Here is a 24,008-nt window from a genome sequence, read left to right as displayed (position 1 = left end):
GAATCCTTCATGATTTTGCAAGCCTTCCATAGACATTGTAGATGGTTTCTGTATCTAGTAGTTGTGTCCCGTTGATGTTCTGTGCAGTCCTGATCACTTGTTGAAGTGCTCTTTGGCTGACCTTGTACCATACAGTCATGCAGTAGGTCAGTATGCTCTCAATTACACATCGATAAAAACTTACCAGCAGCTTTTGGAGTAGATTTGCTCTCTTTAAACTCCCAAGGTAGTATAGACCCTGCTGATCCTTCACTTCTGTCAAGGAGATGTTGGTGGTCCAAGAGAGCTCCTCTGTGATGTTCACTCCCAAAAACTTAAAGATGGAGACCTTTTCCTCTGTTTCACCATTTACGAGTAGTGGAGAAATTTTCCAGAAATCGATAATAATTTCTTTGTTTTTTATGTTGAGTGAAAGGCTATGGTTATTGTACCGTTCACCTCCTCTCCGTATGCTGCTTCAGTGTTGTTTGTAATTAATCCAATCGCTGTGGTGTCATCTGCAAATCTGATGATGGAGTCGGTGGCATAGGCAGGGGCACAGTCACATGTAATTGAGAGGGCTCGGTACATGCCCCTGCAGTGCACCAGCATTCAGGCTCAGGAAGGTTGCGGTGCACTTGCCTAGACCGATTGTCTGGGTGCCATTGGTAAGAAAGTCCAGAATACAGTTGGAAATTGATGTATTGAGCCTCAGATTGTGTAGTTGGGGAGTGTGGACTTGGAGGCAGAGCTGTAGTAGATAAAATGTATTCTGGTGTCGGTGTCCTTATGCTCCAGGTGTTCCAGTGCATTGTGGAGAGCGATGGAGATGGCATCCTTATAGGCAAACTGGTGCCGGTCCAAAGTAGCAGGGATGATGTTCTTAACGTGGGAGGTAACCAGTCTCTCCAGGGACTTGGTATGATGGTTGATGCTTTGAAGCATGCAGGGACCACAGCAAGGGACAGACAGAGGTAACAGATTTCAGTAAAAGCCTCTGCCAGCTAGTCAGCATATTGACCTCTCAATTACTCTCTCGTGACATCATTTCCGATTTCTTCAAACATTTCACGACATTCTTTATTGCCCCTTTATGTTCTTTTTCTGAATTCAAATTGACTTTCTTGTTTTGTTAGTCCTAAATTCGAAAATGTTAATGTAATACCTCCTTCATGCTATGCTGCTGACTTATCCATGGTGAATAACTGTGATGCTTATTGATTTAATTTTTCTATTCATTCACGGAACATTTGCTGTACTTTGTATTTTGTGTGAGTGTATATCTACTCTGCACCCTAGTTGCCTTCAGGTTGAAAGTCTCCCATTGTTTATGCACACTGTGTTATTCTATATAGCTTTTTATTTAGCTTGGTATAATCTCTCAGAAACTGGCCTTTTCCCCCAGTCATGAACTTCCTCAGCATCTCACTGGAAGGTCTACCCACTGCAGTTGATAACAGTTCCTTGACATGGGAAGCAAGATAGAGATGTGAACTAAACAGGATAACCTGTCACAACCAGTTTACCCAAGAATGATTTATTTGGTAACATATCTGCCTCCGAGTCAGGAGGTTGTGGGTTAAATTCTGACTCCAGTGACTTCAATGCAAACCTTAGTCTGATGCTGAGGAAGTTCATTTCAATGAGAGTTTAATTAGAGGTCTTGCCTGTCCTCCTGGGTAGATGTAGGAGGGTTTACACAGCAGATGCAAACGGCAGTGCGGTATCTCAAAGATAGTTCAGTAGTTGCATTTAATATCAGAAAATGTATACAATATATAAACTGAAATTCTTACTCTCCACAGACACCCTTGAAACAGAACAAAAACCCCAAAGAATGAATGATAGAACAAATTATAAGAGCCCCAAAGCTGCCTACCCCCTCCCACACATAAACAGCAGCAAGCAGCATCAACTCTCCCCCTCCCCACTTATTCTAGCACAAAGCATCAGCTTTCCCACCACCCACCATGCAAGCAAAAGCAAAGCTCCCAAAGAGAGACCATGGTCTACAGTCCATCAAAAACTAACTGTTCACTCCAACTTTTTGACATCCTGTGTCTCTCACTAACAATGTGTCGTTCCTTCCAAAGCAGCGGGGAGACAACACTAACTACCTTGATGTTACTATCAGTCTGAAGCATTGCTTTTTAATTCGAGTTTCCCAAATCTAGAATCAGCAAATTGATTACCGAGTGCTGAGTCCTCTGACAGCCACTCTTTCCATCTTCGATGTTCCGGTTTTCAGGAAGCAACACTGGTGAGAATTTGTGTCCACAGGGCCACACAGGCCCCAAGGGCATCTGACCGCAGACTGTACCTGGACATGCTGAAACACAGCTGATTGGTGAGGTCCAAGAACGGGAATGCGCTGTCGTGCAGAACCTGTTTTTGAATGCTGCTGTAGATCAAAGATCCCGATAGGACCTAACAACCCTGGAAAGGAAAACAGAGATATTAGAATAGGAAGAACTTAACTGTTTCACTGATGAACTGGGAGAAGTTAGTGAGTTAATTCCCTATGCGGTTCTTCAGTCGACATCATTAAAGCATGACTTATTGACTGGGTCACATTAAAGTCCATGGGAGCTTGCTATGTGTAAAATGGCTGACTGCTATTCTTCATTCCTCCAAGGGGACCACACCTTGTTGTGGTTTGGAGGCTTGCACGCCTCAATGGCCTGGAGAGCGACGTTGGTCGTACTCAGAGCTTTATGGCTCTTGATAGGGTCACGCATGCTCAACAGGTCAAAGGGTAAAGGCCAGACTAGGAGCGGTCCACTGGTCCTCTAGCTTTGGAGGTTCAGCTCAGGGCTAACAACCCTGACTGGTCAATCAAAATTGTCACGGAAACACCAATGAAGAGTCCTTCTACATCTGAGGGCAACAGCATTCTTGAGTCCCCACCCAGGACTTGCATGACTGATAGTAGTGAAAACTGAGAGGAAGCTACTGACATGGTGAAGGAAGCCCTGAACACCGCCAGAGATGGAGGAGTTTCATTGCTGCCCTAAACACCAGTGGCTTAACAGAATAGTAAGCATTCTTCGTTACATTAGTGCTTAACAACAAAAAATATTGTAGATTATAGAAAATGTTTACTATTATTTCACAGATTTTGTTGAGGTAGAGAATTTGCTTTTTTCATCTTTATTAATGCCCTTAGTTAACAGTTCCACTCACCTCATTCAGTCCTAAAGAGAACCAAAATGATGGATGTATTCAAATGTGCCAAAACTTTATTCAACTGATGTCACTCAAGGGTTTAACAAAGGATGCATTTGCAACTTGTGATGATATCGGTAGATAGGTTGTATGTGAGCAGGCAAGTGTCATATAATGAACAATTACCTGGAGGCCTGGATGCCTGTCCTGGGTGTTGGAGGACTAACGGTGTGAGTAAATGGGAGGGAGGAAAGGGTCTTGTTTTGCTGTTGTTGTTTTGTTCCGTCTTATGTTTAGTTGTGTTCTCTTCTTGTTGCCGTGATGTTCTGTAAACATTGTCAGCGTGCTATTTTGGTGCTGGAATGTGTGACAACATTTGCAGGCTGCCCCCAGCGCATCCTTAGGATGTGTTGGTTGTTAATGTAAAATAACACATTTCACTGCATGTTCCGATAGTCATGTGGTAAATAAAATGTTTGTGAACACTTTGCAATGACCTGGTTTTCTGCATTAATTACTCATAAAATGTGGTCTGATCTTCATCCAAGTCACAATAATAGACAAACATAATCTGCCCCAAATTAATCATTGTCCCAAATTAAGCATTGAGGAACATCCAGGTGGACCTTTGCAAACTTGAGGTGTGCAGCAATGTCTTTTTTTTGGGAAAGCTGTGGATTCCTCTGTAGTGTCCTTCCATGAACACACCCTTCAACATGTGGACACATGAACAGAGACTTCGGTAAGTTTTAGAGATTTCTGCAGGTCTTTTGTTGTTACCTTTGGGTTCTTTATCTCCTCCTTCACCACTGCACATTATGCTCTTTGTGTGATCTTTGCAGGACACCCACTCCTAAGGAGAGTAGCAACAGTACTGAATTTCCTCCATCTGTAGACAATTTCTCTTATTGTGGACTGATAAACACTCGGGTCTTTAGTAATACTTTTGTACCCTTTTCCAGCTTCATGCATCTCTACAATTCTTCTTCTAAGGTCCTCTGAGAGTTCTGATCAAGGCACGGTGCACATAAAAAGATCTTTCTTGAGAAGCACGAGGAAATCTGCAGATGCTGGAAATTCAAACAACAACACACACAAAATGCTGGTAGAACGCAGCAGGCTAGGCAGCATCTATAGGGAGAAGTGCTGTCGACGTTTCGGGCCGAGACCCTTCGTCAGGACTAACCAAAAGGAAAGATAGTAAGAGATTTGAAAGTAGTGGGGGGAGGGGGAAATGCGAAATGATAGGAGAAGACCGGAGGGGGTGGGATGAAGCTAAGAGCTGGAAAAGTGATTGGTGAAAATGATACAGAGCTGGAGAAGGGAAAGGATCATGGGACGGGAGGCCTCAGGAGAAAGAAAGGAGGGAGGTGGGAAGCACCAGAGGGAGATGGAGAACAGGCAAACAACTAAATATGTCAGGGATGGGATAAGAAGGGGAGGAGGGGCATTAACGGAAGTTAGAGAAGTCAATGTTCATGCCATCAGGTTGGAGGCTACCCAACCAGTATATAAGGTGTTGTTCCTCCAACCTGAGTTTGGATTCATTTTGACAATAGAGGAGGCCATGGATAGACATATCAGAATGGGAATGGGACGTGGAATTAAAATGTGTGGCCACTGGGAGATCCTGCTTTTCCTGGTGGACCGAGCATAGGTGTTCCGTGAAACGGTCTCCCAGTCTGCGTCGGGTCTCACCAATATATAAAAGGCCACACTGGGAGCACCGGACGCAGTATACCACACCAGCTGACTCACAGGTGAAGTGTCACCTCACCTGGAAGGACTGTCTGGGGCCCTGAATGGTGGTGAGGGAGGAAGTGTAAGGGCAGGTGTAGCACTTGTTCCGTTTACAAGGATAAGTGCCAGGAGGGAGATCGGTGGGAAGGGATGGGGGGTCAAATGGACAAGGGAGTCGTGTAGGGAGTGATCCCCGTGGAAAGCAGAAAGGTGGGGGAGGGGAAGATGTGCTTGGTGGTGGGATCCCGTTGGAGATGGCAGAAGTTACGGAGAATTATATATTGGACCTGGAGGCTGGTGGGGTGGTAGGTAAGGACAAGGGGAACCCTATCCCGAGTGGGGTGGTGGGTGGATGGGGTGAGGGCAGATGTGCGGGAAATGGGAGAGATGCATTTGAGAGCAGAGTTGATGGTGGACAAAGGGAAGCCCCTTTGTTTAAAAAAGGAAGACATCTCCTTCGTCCTGGAGTGAAAAGCCTCATCCTGAGAGCAGATGCGGCAGAGATGGAGGAATTGTGAGAAGGGGATGGCATTTTTGCAAGAGGCAGGGTGGGAAGAGGAATAGTCCAGGTAGCTGAGAGAGTCTGTAGGTTTATAGTAGATAACAGTAGATAGGCCATCTCCAGAGATGGAGACAGAAAGATCAAGAAAGGGGAGGGAGGTGTCGGAAATGGACCAGGTAAATTGTAGGGCAGGGTGAAAGTTGGAGGCAAAGTTAATGAAGTCGACGAGCTCAGCACACGTGCAAGAGGTAGCACCAGTGCAGTCATCGATGTAACGAAGGAAAAGAAGGGGATGGATACCCGTATAGACTTGGAACATGGACTGTTCCACAAAGCCAACAAAAAGGCAGGCTTAACCGGGACCCATACAGATGCCCACGGCTACACCCTTGGTTTGGAGGAAGTGGGAGGAGCCAAAGGAGAAATTATTGAGAGTAAGAACTAATTCTGCTAGACAGAGGAGAGTGGTGGTAGAGGGGATTTGGTTAGGTCTGGAATCCAAAAAAACCGAAGAGCTTCGAGACCATCTCGGTGGGGGATGGAAGTATATAGGGGCTGAACGTCCATGGTGAAAATAAGACGGAGGGGGCCAGGGAAGTTAAGATCATTGAAAAAATTCAAAGTATGAGAAGTGTCACAACATAGGGTGGGAGAGATTGAACAAGGGGGGATAAGACAATGTCAAGGTATGCAGAAATGAGTTTGGTGGGGCAGGAACAAGCTGAGACAGTAGGTCTATCTGGACAGGCAGGTTTGTGGATCTTGGGTAGGAGGTACAAATGGGAAGTGCGGGGTGTGGGAACTATGAGGTTTGTGGCAGTGGATGGGAGATCCCCAGAGCTAATAAGGTTGGTGATGGTATTGGAGACAATGGCCTGGTGCTCCTTAGTGGGATCATGATCAAGGGGTAAATAAGAGGAGGTATCAGAGAGTTGTCACTGTGCCTCGGCCGGGTAGAGGTCAGTACGCCAGACAACAACAACTCCCCCCTTATCAGCAGGTTTTATAGTGAGGTTGGGATTGTTGCGGAGGGAGCGGAGAGCAGAGCGTTCAGAAGGAGTGAGGTTGGAATTGGAACAGGGTGTGGTGAAGTCGAGACGGTTGATGTCCCGTCGGCAATTAGCAATACAGAGATCCAGAGCAGGCAGAAGACCAGAGCAGGGTGTCCATGAAGAGGAGGAGGGTTGAAGACGGGAGAAGGGGTCATCGGTGGGGGTAGGAGAGTCCTTGTCAAAGAAGTAAACTCGGAGACGGAGCCGGCGGAAGAAGAGTTCAGCGTCATGGCGTACGCGGAACTCGCTGAGGTGTGGGCGAAGGGGGACAAAGCTGAGGCCCTTACTGAGGACAGAGCGCTCTGCCTCAGAGAGTTGAAGGTTGGAGGGAATGGTGAAGACCCGGCACGGATGAGAGATGGGATCAGAGGGGGGAGGGAGGCTGGTGGTGTCAGTGGAGAGGGAAGGGTTGGGGTGAGAGGAAGATGGAGCCTCTGAGGGCCCAGGAGCTGACGATGGGATCTCAGGGAGAGGGGATGGCAGAGTGGTGGTGGGGGAAGGAGAGATGGGAGGTACAATTGCAGCAGGTGTAGACCCGGCCTGGAGTTCAAGGCTGGAGTCTCAGTCGGTGGTTGTGCAATCGCTTTGAAGCTGTCCATGGTCGCTAGAACACGCGTTGATGGTGCTGGAGTCCTGTGTTTCAAAATCCCCTGGGTCACTGGGGCAGCCGAGATCGACGGCCAAAGCCAATCCATGGCTGTTGGAACACATGGTGATGACACTGGAGTCCGGGTTTTCAATATGCCCTGGGTCGCTGGGGCAGCCGAGATCGACGGCCAAAGCCAATCCATGGCCGTTGGAACACGTGGTGATGGCACTGGAGTCCGGGTTTTCAATATGCCCTGGGTCGCTGAGGACCCAGTAAGAAGATAGTTGAAAGAGAGGCAAAAAGCAAGGTGGAAATGCTCATTTCCCCAGAAGAGTCACAGATCCAAGGCGAAGATAAGCATTGTGGCTCTTTGGAGGTTGAGTTCCTGTGTGTCAGTGAGCATAACTTGTACAACATTCAGGGTTTGGTCCATTCAGCCACATTCCATTCACTCATTCAGAGATGGTGCTTGGCTGTCTGCTTTCTCCCAGCACCTCAGATTCCAGCAAATACAGTTTATTTGTTTTCCGTAGCTTTTCTCATTACAACTGTTGGAGTTCACTGTATCAATCAAGAAATTTGAACCAACTCACAAATGAGCTTATAAAACAGGCCTCATGTCCTAGACTGGGGTCATGGACTATACTGAACCATAGTTTAGGCACATTAGATCCTCATTAGTTTCTGTTTGCCTTATTGGAAAAGTAGATGGAAATAGTAGGTGGAAGTAGGTATGAAGACATTTCTGATTCAAAAGTTCAAAGTTAAAAGCAAATTTATTATCAAGGTACATATATGTCACCATATACAACCCTGAGATTCATTTTCTTCTGGGAATACTCAATAAATCCATAATAGAATAATAACCAAAATAGAATCAATGAAAGTTCACACTAACTGGGCTTCAACCAGCATGCAGAAGTCAACAAACCATGCCAATCCAAAATAAATAAATATCGAGAACGTGAGTTATGAAGAGTCCTTGAAAGTGGGTCCATTGGTTGTGGGAACATTTCCACGACAGGGCAAGTGAAGTTATCCCCTTTGGTTCAAGAGCCTAATTGCTGAGGGGTAGTAACTGTTCCTGAACCTGGTAGTTCCTGAGGTTCCTGCACCTTTTTTCCTGATGGCAGCAGCGAGAAGAGAGCATGACCCGGGTGGTGGGGTTACCTGATGATGGATGCTGCTTTCTCATGACAACATACCATGCAGTTGTGCTCAAAGGTGGGGATGGGCTATATCCAATTCTTTTTGTAAGATTTTCTGTTTAAGAACATTGGCGTTTCCATGCCAGGCTATGATACAGCCAGTCAATATACTCTCCACCAAACATCTATAGAAGTTTGACAAAGTTTTAGATGTCATGTCAAATCTTTGCAAACTCCAAAGGAAGTAGAGGTGTTGTCGTGCTTTCTTCATACACACACGTGCTGGGCCCTGGACAGATTCTCTGAAGTCATAACACAAAGGAATTTAAAATTGCTTATCATCCAATGAGAACTGGCTCATGGACTTCTACTTTCATCCTCCAGAAGTCAATAATCACCTATTTTGACTTGCTGACATTGAGTAAGAGGTTGTTGTTGTGGCACCACTCAGCCAGATTTTCAATCTCTCTCTTATATGCTGACTTGTCACCTCTTTTTATTTGACCTACAATAGTGGTGTCATTGGCAAACTTGAAACGGGCATCGAAGCTGTGCTTAGCCACACAGTCATAAGTGTAGAGCAGGGGGCTAAGCACACAGCCTTGTGGTGCACCTGTGCTGGAGATTGTGGAGATGTTGCCAATCTGAACTGACTGGGTTCTCCACGTGAGGAAATCGAGGTTCCAACTGTACAAGGAGGTATTCTGGTCAAGGTCTTGAAGCTTCTTGATTAGTTTTGAGAGGATGATAGTATTGAATGCTGAAATGTAGTTGATAAAGAGCATGCTGACATATGCATCTTTGCTATCCAGATGTTCCAGGGTTGAGTGAAGAGCCAACGAGATGGCATCTGCTGCAAATTGGAGTCAATCCAAGTCATTTCTCAGGCAGGAGTTGATATGTTTTGTCATCGACCTGCCAAAACACTTCATCACTGTGGATATAAGTACTACTGGATGATAGTTATTGAGGCAGGTTACCACATTCTTCTTAGACATCAGCATAGGTGAAGCCTGCTTGAAGCAAAAGTACCTCAGACTGTCGAAGCGAGAGGTTATAGATCTCAGCCATTTGATCAGCACAAGTCTTCGGTCCTTGGCCAGGTACCTCATCTGGGCTGGATGCTTTTTGCGGGTCCATCCTCCTGAAGGATGCACTGATGTTGGCCCCAGAGACGGAAATCACAGGATCATCGGGGCCGTGAGAGTTTGTGATGGTTCCTCCAGGTTTTTGATGGTCGAAGAGTGTATCGGAGGTGTTGAGCTCACCTGGAAGCAAAGCCCTATTGTCACCTATGCCGCATGATTTTACTTTGTAAGAGGTAATGGCCTTCAAGCCCTGACACAACTGTCGAGCATGCTTCATTGGTTTAAGTTTAGTCTGGTATTGCCACGTCACCCACGTAATGGCTTTCCGGAGACCATACCTGGACCTTTTATAACTTGCTCGGTTGCCAGACTTGAATGTCTCTCATCTGCCCTCAGCAGATTGTGGGTCTCGTGTTTTATCCAGGGCTTCTGATTGCGGAAGGCTCTGAATGAGTTTCTGGGGCCACAAATGTCTACAACAGTTTTTATAAAGTCTGTGACGACCACGGTGTAGTCATTCAGACCCACAGATGAGTTCTTGAACTCAGCCCAATCCACTGACTCGGTAATCCCATAGGCACTCCTCTGCCTTCTGCGACCACCTCTTTGTTGTCTGTAAATCTGCAGCTTTGCTCTTTAGCCTCTCTCTGTAAGCAGGTAGGGAAAGGACAGCCATGTGATCCTATTTACCAAAATGTGGGCTGGGCATGGAATGATAGGCATTCCTTATCTGAGGATAACAGTGATCTAGTGTGTTGGGATCCCTGCTGCTACAGGTTATATACTGCTAGTGATTGGCAGGGATTTCTTCAAACAAGCCTGGTGGAAGTTAATCCCCGACTATAATTTGAAATGTGTTTGGGATAGAGTGATTCTTGTTTGGTGATGGCATCGCGCAGTATCAAAAGCACTTGATTATAGACAGCTGCTGATGGTATGTAAACTGTGGTCAGGATTATGGAGAACTCCCTAGTTAGAACAGATGGCATTTGATCATTAGGTTTTCAAGGTCAGAGGAACACAAGTTTGACAAAATCACATCTGAGAGTTTATCATGGAACATACACCTCCTCCTTTTGCCTTTACTGAATCAGCAGTCTGGTTCATCCTGTGAATCGAGAACTCTTTGAGTCTGATTGCTGTATCTGGCATGCTGGGAGTAAGCCCTGTCTCAGTTAGACATGGAACACAACAATCTCTTATTTCCCTTCAATACAGTCACCTTGCACTCAGGTCCTCAGTTTGCCTCTTCTGCCGAAGTAGCTATTATCGGGGTAAAGAATAACCCTTGAGTGCAGATGATAGTTGGACATTGTTCCATCTCCTTCAGGTGGACAAAGCTTGAAGAGAATTGAGATGGGGGGGGGGGGCAGTGGAAAAAACAAATAGTAGGTAATTGTTTAACTGGTAGCATAAAGAGAACTCAGGAGAGGAATGGAAGTCATTAGATAAGATTTACTAAATACCACAGCAAATCTGTAAACCTATGAACATTGCCAAAGTCATGTTGAAACATTAAGACAAATTAATTGTCAAAACATATGTACTTAAGAAAATAATAGTCATTATTTCTCAATGATCTGTAACACCCTACATTCAATGTGACCTGTTAGGCAGACCTCATGGTTATTGCTGCTTTACCTCAGCAGTAATGTCTCAGTGATAATCATATGCTTCAGTTTCAAGAAAGCCTTTGTTACTTAAGTGGACTCATAATAATTATGTTCAATCAAATACCAACTATGATCGTTGAGACAAAGCATCCATTATCACCGACTGCATCTTTCTCACCTGATTAAACTCTTAGGTCTGAAATGGGTGATCAATCCTGACATTGTGTAATGTAATTCTAAGAATAAAAATACCACAATAATCTGACGAAAGAGTACTTATGTTCTTAGCTTGTTATATTTAATAACACCAAAAATCCTGTTGAATAAACAAAAGCCACCCTGATTTTAAACCCATCTGCAATTGCAAAGGATCTTTCACAAGGAGGCAGGATTAAACTTAATGCTGGAAATGTTGAAAGGCAACAGTAAACATCACTTAGATCTATAGATTATCCAAAATTAAATATGATTGCACAGACAAGAGGAAATGATTTGCTCCATATCATAATCTTCAGAGCTTCCTCAAAATAATTCACTCACTTAATTGCTTTGAAGTGTGACTATTGTTATTCTCTCTGCATGCAAAGGCAACCTTTTCAAGAGCAAACCTGGTGTACAAAAGGCTCTCTCCAAGGACAATGAGTTGAAGATCAATTGATCCATCCCTGATCTACAGGCCTAGGAAGAATTTCCTTCATGTCATCACATGATCTTCCTGTGCATTCCTGCCTGCCAAGGAACCCGAGTACCTGCCGCAGTCAACAGAACCAATCGTCCATGACCTGAACTTTATTCAGGTTCGTTCGAGCAGGAGGATTCATGGATTCCAAACTGCCTTTTCGACTCTGAGAAGTGAGCTTTACCTGCAGAACTCGATTGAGATTCAACTCCCAACAAGTTACTGAAAGCCAAGTGATAGAGAGGCCTCCAGAGTTTTACGTGTTTTCTTATGACATCGATGGAGTCCATTTGGCCCATCGAGTCTCTGCCAGCTCCCATTCCCCCATTACTGGATGGCTGAGTACAATGGAAGTATACACAGCTCCAGCGACCCTGGGTCAATCCAGGCCTCCAATGGCACCTGCATGGACTTTGCATGTTCTAATTGTGACTGTGAGGGTTTACCCCAGGACATTCATTTCCCAAAGACATCTGGGTTGGCAAGGTAACTTGCTACTGTAAAAATTGCCTCTACTATAGGTGTGTGGTAGAAGAATCTGAGACCATTAATGGACATGTGTTGGAGAATAGGTCATAGGGAAATAAATGGGAGAATGGGATCTCAACAAGAGAAATGGGCTGAATGGCCTCCTTCTTTGCCGTGAGAAAATCCAAAATAGGAAAATGAAATTTCCTTTCTCAGCCACATGTTCACCAACTTCTCCCTAATTTTCCTGCCACCCTCTTAGTCGAGGGATAACTTGGAGCCAACACATATAAAATGCTGGAGGAGCTCAGCAGGTCGGGCAGCATCTATGGAGGAGGAAAATGAAGAGTTAACTTTCCAGTTCTGATGAAGGATCTCAGCCTGAAATGAGGTCTATTCATTTTTTTTCCCAGAGAAGCTGCCTTCCTCCAGCATTTTTGTGTGTGCTGATCCAGATTTCTGGCATCTGTAATCTGAGTAATTTACAGTAGCTGAGATTAACCCTCCAGCATGATTTGGGATGTGGGAGGCAACAAGTATGCCCGGAGCAAAGCTATGAGGTCACTAGGACAACATGAAAACTCCACAGTGTCAGCATCAGGCTCTGCGGCTGGGGCTGCGAGACAGCCCTATTACACAACCGCACAGCCAGCTTTCTAGAGTGTTATTTGCAAAATGTCAGGCATTGAAGTGAAAGTTCAGAGCCCGTGTTTGAATCCCAGCATCAGCACTGGGGAACGAAAGAGCTGATATTGATGAGCATGCTCACAAAGTTACTATGTCACCAAAGACTCCAGCAAATTGCTACAGGCGTACTTTGGAGAGCAGTTTGACCGATCACAGGACAGTATTAGGTTAGAGCAGGGGTCGGCAACGTTTACCACTGAAAGAGCCAATATGGACCCATTTCCCACAGAAGAGAAAACACTGGGAGCCACAAAACCCGTTTGACATTTAAAATGAAATAACACTGCATACAACGGTTTTTTTTGCCTTTATGCTATGTATAAACAAACTATAATGTGTTGCATTTATGAAATTGATGAACTCCTGCAGAGAAAACGAAATTACATTTCTGCATGCAACAAAAACATTTTGAACTCCGAAAAAAAGACGTTGGGTTGAAGGTTATTCCATAGGTAGTCTACCTTGGATCGAAGAATTAAAAGAAAGCGCGCACTGGCGGGTGTCAGGCATTGGCAGTGGTGATGTATATTAATAGCGATAAAAAAACACGTTGTAGCGGTGTGCTACGCGCAGCGCTAAAATAACGACACTACAGTCAAATATAACTTTATTCGGACTAAACAGCCTTGCTTTAAAGCCTCCCTCAACCAGTCCCCATGGGCGCGGATGCTCCAAAAGACAAGTACTCACAAACCCCTGTAGGCTATCTCCCTTAGCCGGAACGGTGGCTAATTGTGAGCCGGTTCGGATGTGCCAGGAAATGGGGTCTCCACAACGTTTTATTTAGATTGTACAAGATCACCATAATCTTCAAATTTCGAATTACATTTCAAAAACTAACAAACCACGGGGAGCCGCAGCACAGAGATGAAAGAGCCGCGGGTTGCCGACCCCTGGGTTAGAGGAACAACACCTTGCATTCCGTCTGGGAAGCCTCCAACCTGACGACATGAACATTGATTTCTCGAACTTCTAGTAATGACCCCTCCCCTTTTACCATTTTCCTTCTCTCACCTTGCCCGCTCATCGCCTCCCTCTGGTGCTCCTCCCCCATTTTTCTTTCTTCCATGGCCTTCTGTCTCTTTCACCAATCAACCTCCCAGCTCTTCACTTCATCCCTCCCCGGAAGGTTTCATCTATCACCTGGTGGGTCTCTCCCAGCTTTTAAATCTACTCCTCAGCTTTTTTCTCTCCGGCCCTGCCGAAGGGTTTCGGCCCGAAACGTTGACTGTGCTTTTTTTCCACAGACGCTGCCTGGCCTGCTGAGTTCCTCCGGCGTTTTTGTGTGTGTGGCACAGAACAGTTTAGGCCAGTTTGGCCAATGATATTTGTGCAAATCTTTCACCCTTCTCCAAGATCAATCTAACCCTTTCCTCCCTCATAGCCCCCCACTTTCCTTTCATCCATTCACCCACTTTTGAGTCCCTTAAATACCCCTACCTCTATCACCATTCCTGGCAATACATTTAATGCATCTCCCACTCTGTGTATTAAAAAAAACGTATCCCTGACACCCCTCCCTCCCCATACTTCCCTCCGGTTACCTTAAATACATTCACCTTGTATTAGGCATTGCCACGCCGGGAACAGGCCCATCACTGCCTGCGGCAGAGGTTCCAACGCACAGGATTGAAAGATGCTCCAGGGAGTTGTAGAGTCGACCAGCTCCATCATGAGCACAAGCCCACTCCGGCCCCTCACACCCCCCACCCTCCCCCCACCAGCCATTGAGGGCACCTTCAAAAGGCAGATTCTCAAGGAGGCAGCATCTATCCTTTAGGACCCTCACGTTCCAGCCATGGCCTCTTCTCACCATCAGGGAGGAGGTAGACACACACTCAGTACTTTTGGAACTATTCTTCCCCTCTGCCATCAGATTTCTGAATAGTCTTTCTTGCACTATTTATTAATTTTGTTTTTTATTGATATGCACAGCAAATTTCTGTCTTGTAGTGAGTGTACTGCTGCTGTGAAAGCAGCAAATTCCTTGGCATGTCTGAGGTCATTCAATATGTCTGAGGATTCAACAGTGGCTGGATGGGAGATGCCAGAGAGTAGTGGAGGATAACTGTTTGTCAGGTTGGAGGCCGGTGACTAGTGGTGTGCCTCAGGGATCTGTACTGGGTCCAATGTTGTTTGTCAACATTGGAGTGGAGGCCAAGTCTCTGGATACATTCAAGAGAGAGTTAGAGAGAGCTCTTATAGATAGTGGGGTCAAGGGATATAGGGAGAGGGCAGGAACGGGGTACTGATTGTGTGTGATCAGCCATGATCACAGTGAATGGCAGTGCTGGCTAGAAGGGCCGAATGGCCTACTCCTGCACCTACTGTCTATTGTCTATTGTCTTATACATTAATGATCTGGATGATGGGGTGGTAAATTGCATTAGTAAGTATACAGATGATACTAAAGTAAGTGGCGTTGTGGATAATGAAGTAGGTTGTCAAAGTTTGCAGAGAGATTTAGGCCAGTTAGAAGAGTGGGCTGAAAGATGGCAGATGGAGTTTAATGCTGATAAGTGTGAGGTGCCACATTTTGGTAGGAATAATCCAAATAGGACATACATGGTAAATGGTAGGGCATTGAAGAATGCAGTAGAACAGAGTGATCTAGGAATAATGGTGCATAGTTCCCTAAAGGTGGAATCTTATGTGGATAGAGTGGTGAAGAAAGGTTTTGGTATGCTGGCCTTTATAAATCAGAGCATTGAGTATAGGAGCTGGGATGTAATGTTAAAATTGTACAAGGCATTGGTAAGGCCAAATTTGGAGTATTGTATACAGTTCTGGTCACTGAATTTTAGGAAAGATGTCAACAAAATAGAGAGAGAACAGAAAAGATTTACTAGAATGTTACCTGGGTTTCAGCACCTAAGTTACAGGGAAAGGTTAAACAAGTTAGGTCTTTATTCTTTGGAGCGTAGAAGGTTGAGGGGGGACTTGATAGAGGTATTTAAAATTATCAGGGGAATAAAGAGAGTTGACGTGGATAGGCTTTTTCCATTGAGAGTAGGGGAGATTCAATCAAAAGGACATGAGTTGAAAGTTAGGGGGCAAAAGTTTAAGGGTAACACGAGGGGGAATTTCTTTACTCAGAGAGTGGTAGCTGTGTGGAATGAGCTTCCAGTAGAAGTGGTAGAGGCAGGTTCGGTACTGTCATTTAAAGTAAAATTGGATAGGTGTATGGACAGGAAAGGAATGGAGGGTTATGGGCTGAGTGCAGGTCAGTGGGACTAGGTGAAAGTAAGCATTCGGCACGGACTAGAAGGGCTGAGATGGCCTGTTTCCGTGCTGTGATTGTTATATGGTTATAATAAACTCGATTCTGATTCTAGTAATCCTTCTGCCTTACTGTTCTTTAGGTGGCAAAAGTCTGCTAATCATAACCAGCCTGGAATGTATTTGTGACAATAGGAGTGATCCGAACAGCCCACTGAAGTGCTTTCGCAAGCCATTCAATACTATCATCCCCTCAAAACTGATCAATAAGCTTCGAGACCTCCTTTTGCAATTGGATCTTCGATTTCCTCACCTGCAGACTCCAGTCAGTTCAGATTGGCAACAACATCTCCTCCACAATCTCTGTCAGCACAGGTTCACCACAAGGCTGTGTGTTTAGCTGCCTTCTCTGGTCGCTTTACACTTCTGTGTGGCCAAGCACAGCTCCAATGCCATATTTAAGTTCTCTGACAATACCAGTGTTGTTGGCCGAATGAAAGGTGGCCATGAATCAGCGTATCAAAAGGGAGATTAAAAATCTGGCTGAGAGGTGCCACGACAACAACCTCTCGCTCAATGTCAGCGAGACCAAGGAACTAGTTATTGACATCAGGAGGAGGAAACTAGATGTCTGTGAGCCAGCTCTCAATGGGGAAATGAGAGGTGGAGAGGGTCAGCAACTTTAAATTCCTCAATGTCATCATTTCAGAGAACCCGTCCTGGACCCAGCACGTAAATGCAGTTATGTCTGAATGACTGTGGTGTCCTGTCACACTCACCTCAATAATAAGCAAATGCTTTGAGAGGCTGGTCAAGTACTACATCTGTATCACCCATACTGGACCCCTACAATTCACCTACCAGCACAATAAATTGATAGATGATGCGATAGCCACAGCTCTGCACACCGTCCTTACACATCTGAGAAGGATGCTTATGTGAGAATGCTGTTCTTAGACTGCAGTTTAGCATTCAGCATTCAACACCATAATTCCCTCCAGGCTCAACAAGAAGCTCAGAGACCTCGGCCTTCTTGTGTTGCTGGATCCTGGGCTTCCTGTCAGATCACCAGCAGGTGGTAAAAGTGGGCTCCCTCACCTCCAACCCTCTGACCCGCAACACAAGTGCCCCATTAGGGCTGTGTACTAAGCTCCCTCCTTTACTCTCTGTACACCCATGACTGTGTCACCGCCCACAGCTCCAATCTGCTAATTAAGTTTGCTGACACTACACTGATTGGCCTAATCTCCAATAATAATGAGGCAGCCTACAGGGAAGAAGTCATCACCCTGACACAGTGGTGTCAAGAAAACAGCCTCTCCCTCAATGTTGCAAAAAGAAAGGAGCTGATTCTGAACTACAGGAGGAATGGAGACGGGCTGACCCCTATTGACATCAATGGATCTGGGATTGAGAGGGTGAACAACTTTAAATTCCTCGGCATCCACATCACCGAGGACCTCACGTGGTCAGTACATACTGGCTGTGTGATGAAAAAGGCACAACAGCGCCTCTTTTACCTCAGACAGTTGAAGAAGTTTGGCATGAGTCCCCAAATCCTGAGAACCTTCTACAAGGTCAAAGTTAAGAGCATCCCAACTGGCTGCATCACTGCCCGGTATGGAAACTATACTCCCCTCAATTGCAGGACTCTACAGAGAGTTGTGCGGACAGCCCAGCGCATCTGTAGTTGTGAACTTCCCACTATTCAGGACATTTACAAAGACAGTGTGTAAAAAGGGCCCAAAGGGTCATTGGGTACCCGAGTCACCCCAACCACAAACTGTTCCAGCTGCTACCATCTGGGAAACGGTACTGCAGCATAAAAGCCAGGACCAACAGGCTCCGGGACAGCTTCTTCCACCAGGCCATCAGACAGATTAACTCGCGCTGACTCAACTGTATTTCTATGTTACATTGACTACCTTGTTGTACATACTATTTATTATAAGTTATTACAAATTGCACATTGCACACTTAGCCAAAGATGTAACATAAAGATTTTTACTCCTCATGTATATGAAGGATGTAAGTAATAAAGTCAATTCAATGAAGAAACCTTTACTTCCCTAGAAGTTGCAAAGATTCAGCATGACATCTAAAACTTTGACAAACTTCTATAGGTGTCTGTTGGAGAGTATATTGACTGGTTGTATCACATTCTGGTGTAGAAAACCAATGCCCTTGAACGGAAAATCCTACAAAAAGTAGTGGATATGACCAGTCCATCACGGATAAAGCCCCCCCCCCCCACCATTGAGCACATCTACACGGAGTGCTGTTGCACAAAAGCAGCATCCATCATCAAAGACCTCCACCATCCAGGTCATGCTCCCTTCTCGCTGCTGCCATCAGGAAGAAGGTACAGGAGCTTCAGGACTCACATCAGCAGGTTTAGGAATACTTATTATCCCTTAGCCATCAGGCTCTTGAACTGAAGGGGATAACTTCACTCAGCTTCTCCTGTTCCATCACTGAATTGTTCTCACAACCTATGGACTCACTTTCAAGGACTCTTTCTCTTGTGTTCTTGATATTTATTGCTTGCTTATTTATCTATCTATCTATTTATTTATTTTTATTTTTTTTCTTTCTCCTCGTGTAGCCTCCATGCCCCCAGTTGACACCAGTTCGCCTAGGGTGAACTGCCGTCGCCCCACCAGTAGTGCAATACTTCTGTGTAATTACGGTGTAATGCCCCCATTACACGCTCACAAGACAAATACCAGACAATACCCAAAAGCGAGTAAATAATTGCAACTTTATATTGATTTCTTAGTGATGGGTTAGTAGAAACAGATAACCTAAAGGCGCCAAAGTAATAATCAGTTTGTTAGTTTGTGCACATATTTTAATACGTTGGAGCTCACGCTTCCTGTTCTCTTCCACAACGACCATCCGAGCCTTCGGCCACTGTCTGAACCACCGACATCTGGTATCCGTTGCTCTGGAACCGCTGTCCGCTCCACACACGTCCGTCCTCCTCGCCCTCCTCCCGAGAAAGACTGCGAACTCCCGCTCCGCTTACACAGACAAGATAGCATAACAATTCTCCATTGGTTACTTTTCCCCTTATCAATACCCATAACCCAAACATATGAGACACAGGATCCCATTACAGCATTACAGAGAAGCCATTTTGTTAGCCTGAACAGCTAACACCACTGTTACCGGTACTGAGAACCCTACACTTGTATTTGAACAGTTTGTCGTGTTTTGCATGGTTTGTCACCCTGTTGCTGTGGTCTTTCATTGATTCTATTACTATTATCCGATTTATTGAGTATGCCCACAAGAAAATGAATCTCAGGGTTGTATATGGTGACATATGCTATATGTACTTTGATAATAAATCTATTTTGAACTTTGAAGCCAGTCGGGCCATGGACTCTAACACTTAGAATTAGAAAGAAAATGAATCAAGCTTGAGTCTGAAGTTGGGAAGTGCCGTTCACACAATGAATGGTTAATTCCTGGGATGGCTTGTTACCATGGCAATGCCCCCAACCCTTCAGTCATTCTCCTGGCCTTCAGGTTTTGTGACAGCAGCTCTATGTCAGGATGGAATAGATGGGCAGAATAGCCTTCTTACTGTTGGATTTTTATGAATTTTCCAAGAGGCTGGTTCACTACTTGCAGTTTGATCTGAATCTTCCAATTCAGCCCCAGGCCTGAAAGTTTGCTCTGTTCTTGGTGATGAAAGTGTTAAGCAGTGTGAGACAGTTTCGCCGAAACTTTCCATTTGAGGCTCCGTGCTCTCATTGGTGACAGCACAATCCACGGTGTGCTGAGCCAGCTGCTCTTTGTAGTCATGGTGCTGGTCTACATTGCCACAGCATTATTTCTCACAGCATAAACAGGAAGTGCAAAGGTTGAACAATGACTGGGATCTTGTTCATTGTATGCACTAATGTCCTGATTGTTGTGTTGTTATCTTTTTATGCATCCCACTGTGCCATGAATTGTGAGGCTTCATCTCTCTATCTATGAATGCCATCTAACTTTGTACATCTCTCTCTCTCTCTCTCTCTCTCTCTGTTCCATTCATGTATTTCTCCAGTGCAGTCAGTGATCTCTTTATTGCCGGGTGTAATCTCCATTGTATTTACAGTAGATAACAGAAGAAACTTACCTGACTCAAAAAGCACAACCATTCACAGCTTTGTGAACGGTCAAGTCAAGTCACTTTTATTGTCATTTCGATCATAACTGCGGGTACAGTACATAGGAAAAATGAGATGATGTTTTTTCAGGACCATGGTGTTACATGACACAGTACAAAAATTAGACTGAACTACGGGGAAAAAAACAACACAGAAAAAAACTACAGTAGACTACAGACCTACCCAGGACTGTATAAAGTGCACAAAACAGTGCAGGCATTACAATAAATAATAAACAGGACAATAGGGCAGTAAGATATCAGTCCAGGCTCTGGGTATTGAGGAGTCTGATAGCTTGGGGAAGAAACTGTTACATAGTCTGGTCGTGAGAGCCCGAATACTTTGGAGCCTTTTCCCAGACAGCAGGAGGGAGAAGAGTTTGTATGAGGGGTGCGTGGGGTCCTTCATAATGCTGTTTGCTTTACGGATGCAGAGAGTAGTGTAAATGTCTGTAATGATGGGAAGAGAGACCCCAATGATCTTCTCAGCTGACCTCACTATCCTCTGCAGGGTTTTGCGTTCTGAGATGGTGCAATTTCCGAACCAGGCAGTGATGCAGCTGCTCAGGATGCTCTCGATACATTCTCTGTAGAATGTGATGAGGATGGGGGTTGGGAGATGAACTTCTCTCATCCTTTGCAGAAAGTAGAGACGCTGCTGGGCTCTCTTTGCTATGGAGCTGGTGCTGAGGGACCAGAATAGTTAGGCCAGTAACAGCAGCTCGTATTGTAGAAGCTCTGTTCTACGGAGTTTGTTCAGAAGAGAGTATTGTCATTAAAAAGATTTTGTGATACCAACAGGAGTATCAGGTGAGACACCAGAAGCCTCTCAAGGCAAAGCACACAAAATGCTGGAGGAGCTCAGCAGGTCAGGCAGCATCTATGGAGATGAATAAACAGGCGACCTTTCACATTGAGACCCTTCCATGACAGGAATTGTTCCAAGACGCTTATTCTAAACCTCGGGCCAACTCTATTCTGTTCATAAATGTGGCATATCGCTGAACTCTAGATCGTATAATGTATTCTGGGGTGATTCTAAAGTATGGTTTCATCCTAAATTCCAGCATAATCTAAAGGCACCTTCACTCTCTGGTATGGGGAGGGGGAGGTTGGAGGGGGCTACTGCACAGGAACGAAGCAAGTTGCAAAATCAGTCAGCTCCATCACGGGTACGAGCCTCTGTAGTATCCAAGACATCTTCAAGGAGCGGTGCCTCGGGAAGGTGGACTCCATCATTAAGGAGCCCCAGCACTCAGACCATGCCCTCTTCTTATTGTTACTGTCAGGAAGGAGATACAGAAGCCTGAGGCACACACTCAGCTTCTTCCCCTGAGCAAACACCAGGAAATCTGCAGATGCTGGAAATTCAAGCAACACACACAAAATGCTGGTGGAATGCAGCAGGCCCGGCAGCGTCTATAGGGAGAAGCACTGTCGACGTTTCGGGCTGAGACCCTTCGTCAGGACTAACTGAAAGGGAGTCATGGGACGGGAGGCCTCGGGAGAAAGAAAGGGGGAGGGGAGCACCAGAATGAGATGGAGAACAGGCAGAGCGATGGGCAGAAAGAGAGGGGAAAAAAAAGTAAATATATCAGGGATGGGGTAAGAAGGGGAGGAGGGGCATTAACAGAAGTTAGAGAAGTCAATGTTCATGCCATCAGGTTGGAGGCTACCCAGATGGAATATAAGGTGTTGTTCCTCCAACCTGAGTGTGGCTTCATCTTGACAGTAGAGGAGGCCATGGATAGACATATCAGAATGGGAATGGGACGTGGAATTAAAATGTGTGGCCACTGGGAGATCCTGCTTTCTCTGGCGGACCGAGTGTAGGTGTTCAGCGAAACGGTCTCCCAGTCTGCGTCGGGTCTCACCAATATATAAAAGGCCACACCGGGAGCACCGGACGCAGTATACCACACCAGCCGACTCACAGGTGGTGTCGCCTCACCTGGAAGAACTGTCTGGGGCCCTGAATGGTGGTGAGGGAGGAAGTGTAAGGGCAGGTGTAGCACTTGTTCCACTTGCAAGGATAAGTGCCAGGAGGGAGATCGGTGGGAAGGCATGGGTGGGGGGGCGGGGGGGGGGGAATGAATAGGCAAGGGAGTCACGTAGGAAAGCAGAAAGAGGCCCCTGAGCCATCTGATTTCTAAATGGACAGGAACACTACCTAACTACTTTTTTAAATTTGTTTTTGCACCACTTATTTTAACTTAACTATTTAATATACATACATATATATTTGCTATAATTGAGCTTTTCTCTACATTATCATGTATTGCATTGTACCGTTGCTGCAAAGTTAACAAATTTCACGACATATGGCGGTGGCATTAAACTTGATCCTGACTCTGAGATTCCACACCTGATCACTTGGAAATGTGATCAATTTCAGTGCACTCTCCGTGGTGGAATCTTTCCAGAAAGTATCTGATCATGAAGCTGAACACCATCCACACTGTCCACGTGATCTGTGATCTTCCTGTTGGGTTGTTTGTTCATGTGGTGCACTGAGGTGGTTGTGGTGTCCAATGGTATGTATTGTATGTCCAGATGCTACAATCATGATTTTCATTGATACCTCCTTAGCCACTACTGCAGAGATGGAAACATGAGGTCTGTTACTGTATAATTTAAAGGGAACCTGTTCAAGCTCCCAGCCTGTCGTGAACCATCTTCAAGCCTCATCCTCATCAACTCTCAACCATCCCCTTCTGTGACGTCCATCGCCAATACATTCAACAGCACAAAATTCTCCCACCAGCCCTTTGTAACTCCCTGCCCAACTTACTGACCCCACCCTGAAAATCCTAATCCTCCCACAACCTTAAGAGTCCTACCCTCCTACCGCCCATCTGTAAAAGGCCTGCTACCACTGCATTTTTCTCTGCTGTCTCCGCCATGGAGGGGCAAGCAAGGAAAATGACCTTTGAATCATTATTCTTACAAAACCTGTTCTAATACACACATATCACCTTGTGCCTATTGAGTAAATGGAATTTCAATTTGGGGGTGGCAGATGAACAATTGGACTTTAAAATGTACCCTGTGGGGTGGTAATGAATTTCTAATGGTGCGATTTAAAGACATAGGCCCATTCTTAATTCAGAGGAGCTAACGATGGTACCATCTTAGAGTTCATCGAGAAACAGTTTAAATTCTTCTCTTTGATGTAGTTTCTTTCCTTTTCAAGGTCTCTGGGGTCCTGTTTGAGTCCGTGATCTACAGCTGCACTCAAACTGTGGTTCTTCGCGGCGGTGGGTTTCCGCTCTTGGAGCTCCCAGTGTTTTCGCTATCTCCAGGAGCAGGCTGGAAGACGTGCGCCTATGGCCCTGTGGACGATCCAATTCCTCACTAGTGTCGGCGACTGAGGCACCGCGGGAGGTTGGAACGTCAAGATAGCTGTGCATGTTGCTGCCAAAATAAGCAATGCTGCAGATTGTAACACTGAAACAGCGAGCTGTTGGTCTTCCTCTCACTGTGGCAGGAGCATTACCTCTCTCTCCCTTGTTAGAGAGGTGTCAAAGTGTTGAGATGAACAGTGGTTTTTTTTAATGGACTCTGGATCATGGTCTCTTTGGGGCTTTGCTTTTGCTTGCATGCCGAGTGGTTGGGGGGGGGGGAGTGCTGATGCTTTTACTGAGACGGTGGGGGGAGAGTTGATGCTTTTGTTGCTGCTTGTGTGTGGGAGGGAAAGGGGGGCTTTGGGGTTCTAACATTTCCTGCCATTCATTCTTTGGTGTTTTCCTTGTGTTTCGAGGATGCCTGTGGAGAGTAAGAATTTCAGGTTGTATATGTATACATACTCTGATATTAAATGGAATAATCGAACCATAGAATACAAACACTGGGTGTTATTCTGAGTCCTAGGCCAAACCCAGAAATATGAGTGCATTGTTACCCATCATAAACCCCAG

At 45.4% G+C, this 24,008-nt stretch overlaps 1 long non-coding RNA gene across 1 annotated transcript in view; it reads left to right on the top strand.

Moving 5' to 3' along the window:
* The window catches only part of LOC132382085 (uncharacterized), a 46,862-nt gene extending 23,360 nt beyond the window's left edge, over positions 1-23,502 (top strand). Inside the window, exon 3 of the long non-coding RNA XR_009508200.1 lies at positions 23,285-23,502. This is a non-coding gene — a long non-coding RNA (uncharacterized LOC132382085). The remainder of the gene's footprint in view (positions 1-23,284) is intronic.
* Positions 23,503-24,008: the final 506 nt, after the last annotated feature.

The sequence above is a fragment of the Hypanus sabinus genome, chromosome 27, assembly GCF_030144855.1.
Source record: "Hypanus sabinus isolate sHypSab1 chromosome 27, sHypSab1.hap1, whole genome shotgun sequence".
In the NCBI taxonomy this organism is placed as follows: domain Eukaryota; kingdom Metazoa; phylum Chordata; class Chondrichthyes; order Myliobatiformes; family Dasyatidae; genus Hypanus; species Hypanus sabinus.
Note: the sequence above shows the minus strand (reverse complement) of the source record. Positions and strands in the feature narration are given on the sequence as shown.